The following is a 3,107-nucleotide window of genomic DNA, read 5'->3' as shown; positions in this document are numbered from 1 at the left end:
GGGAAGTTGAGTTGTGTAAGAGCTTTTCAGAAGCAGATGACAGTGCAGTCGATGGTACATGGAACACATTACATTGGTGGTACAGCGGCACTTAACCAGTAAGTTAAATAGTAATTCCATGGTTATTTATTAGTAATTTTTCAGATTTGCATTATCTAGCTATACAAAATATAATCAGTAACTACATTCTGTTGAACTATTATAGATTAAGGTACCAGGCAGTATAGAAAGGATAAAAACAGCCACACCATTTCTAGCTGCAAATGCAAATGTTGCCTACACTTTACTGCAGCAATAATTATAATACAATTATATATGTGTATTATTTTGCGATGAGTACTGCTTAAAGTAAATTTCCTACTAATAACTTTGTACTAGTTTAACTTCCTTCACTGTGTGTTGTAAGGAGTCCTTGAGTGCCTTGAAAGTCTATAAATAAAATGTATTGCTCTTTCTATTCAAGTTAAATTTTCAATGTACAACTTTTACAACTGAGTATTTCTGCATTGTCATATTAAGTAAAAGATCAGAGTATTTCTTCCGTCACTGATTGTCATATTGCCGCAGTAACGGTAGTAATGACCATTGACTGTATAGTATTGTTCCAGCGGTTTGAGGAGGAAGAAATGAGTAGCTGTAACACACCTGCTGCTGTTTTCTCTGTTACACAACAGGTCAAAGTGTGAAGGATGGAGTATTTCTACCTCAACGACTTTGCCCACTTCAGTTACACCTATGAGTACTATTTTTATGACCTTGTGAATTACAACATGTTCGAAGAGTTTGACTTTCGTAACATGAACAATTGGCAAATTGTTGGGCCGAGCGCCTCCCACATGATTTCATGCATTGTGATCTGGAAAGGTGCTGATCATCTTCTCGGCTGGTACCTTCAAAGCCCTGTCTGCGGCCATTTCTGTCACTCCTAAAGAAAAACAGAGAATCTTAGGAACTTTAGTCCTGGTGCTGCTGAAATACACACTGCTGTTCCTGCCCTTGTTCATTTACCTTACATTGCCGATGATTCATGCTTATACTTATCATTCCTTCAGTTCAGTCCTCTTGCAGACTTGGTTCTGTATGTTTTCATGAGGAAAGGGGCTGCAGACAAGCTGCTGGCCTCCCTGTGTTGTTGCAGGATGACAGGAGAGGAAGAAGTGAGCCAGATAGATGCTGAAGAAGTCTGTTCTGTGTAGTAGTGGCATGCTGTCAGGACAAGCAAGGCAAGCAGTGTATGACCAGTTAAAGATGGAAAAATAGACATGAATTCCTATGAGTTCCTATTTTTTACCTGCAGTAAGGAAGTTAGTCTTCTAACTGCTGTTTCCTCTTAACATTCAAAACATTTTCTCAGTAAGATGAGATCTGTGTTGTGTTATACCGCACAAGTAATTCGTTGATAACCATAGGGAGTGACTCTCTTCCTGTTTAAGTTCTCAGAAATAATATTATATATTATTCTTAGAACATCTTAATAGAACAATTAATCATTATTATTACTATTGACCATATGATTGATATGATAATAATATAAAACTATTATTATATTTCCTTTCTCTACATTTAATTGCAGAAGAAATAGAGACGTAATTCTTTGCCTAGTAAATGATACAATCTTTATTTACTACAGCTGATGCTGCAGAGCTTCAAGAAGATGTGTATAAGAGACAGGTCTCTTATGATCTAATATATGTCTCTAAGGAAGAAAGTTTTTTTTAGTCATTGCTTTAAATGTGTCATTAATGCTATAAACTATGGGGTTGCATTGCTTCTCTGTGTCACTGTTATTTCAACTGAAAATGCACATTAATTAAATAAATCGTTATTGTTCATTTATCATCAACTGCTTTTATTATTATCATCAATGAGCCAATGGACACATGCATTTCCCCTATGGAGATAAATATAGTATCTATCTATTTTGAATTTTCATATAAATTAAATTTTTATTAAGGCTCAAAGTTATCTATAATTGAGGGCGTGCCGCCTTGAGTGACAGGCGGGTGAGGGTATGCCTGCCACCAGTCGGCATGCACCCAAACTGGACACGAGCCCCTCCTCTTTGCCCATTTCTGGATTAGCCGCAAATTCAGCGGAGTCAGGTAACTGGCAAAATGGACGATTGAACGACGACTGAATCGGCGCATTCTGAACTTCAAAACCGCTGTGAAGAAACCTATGGGTAATGTTATGGAAGCTAGGTCCAACTTTATCTACAGTCTATAGATGATACAGAGAGGTTTTATGTACTCCACAACAACTTTATAGTTTGAGCATTACACAAAGTGCTGTCAACTCATTAGGGATCCTAACAGCAGAGCTGCTTCTAGTTCTTCGCCTCCCACTTACTAACCTGCTGGCTCGTGCACGGGCCACTAGAAGGTTCTGACCTGTTCTGACCGTTAGACGTTTGTCAATATAAACAGGCTGTTCCTCCTTAGATCGGTTAGAGTCGTTAGAATTCAAATATTCCGTTCATTATGCGCTAACCATATTAAATAAATATAATTTATTAACCAGCATCGTGGTGACTACCTACCATTTGGACGTGTAGAAGTCCGATTCTCACTCCATTCCTCCGTTGCTTGTATTCCTTTAGTCCGCAAGGTCCACAGATCACAAACATCAAAACCGTTTCCTTATAAAAGTGTTCCAGGTTTTGAATATCATCATGATAAAGTCCAAAGCCACCGAGAGACTAGTTTCCCTCACTTCTCTCTCTCGCTGTGATGCTCCATCTGCAGCTGCGTTGGCGGGTCTGCTCTTGTTTGTCATCTTTCTGAGCACAAAATGGAGGCGTCACTTCAGGGCAGAGGCGGGAAGACGGTGAGTCTAAGACATAATGACGTGCTCTGTTTAGGTTGTAAAAATACTTTATTTCTCCACAGCTTTTCTGAATGAATCTAGCTTGTAGATAGATGTCTCCCCTGACCAACATATGTATTCTTGAATATCCCCGTCACCGGTTAGTAATGCTGCGTTCAAGGCCACAGCTACAAGTTTAAGAAGTGAGTGAGTAGCCAGTTATGTGAGTTGTATATAGAGCTGTGCATCTCCGATAAAAAGTAAGTGTGAACATGTTTGTTAATCCAGGTTAAATTGTGAGT

This window comes from Seriola lalandi, unplaced genomic scaffold (assembly GCF_002814215.2).
Source record: "Seriola lalandi dorsalis isolate HSWRI2012SDOR001 ecotype SW California unplaced genomic scaffold, Sedor1 jcf7180002054952, whole genome shotgun sequence".
NCBI classification, from domain to species: domain Eukaryota; kingdom Metazoa; phylum Chordata; class Actinopteri; order Carangiformes; family Carangidae; genus Seriola; species Seriola lalandi.
Note: the sequence above shows the minus strand (reverse complement) of the source record.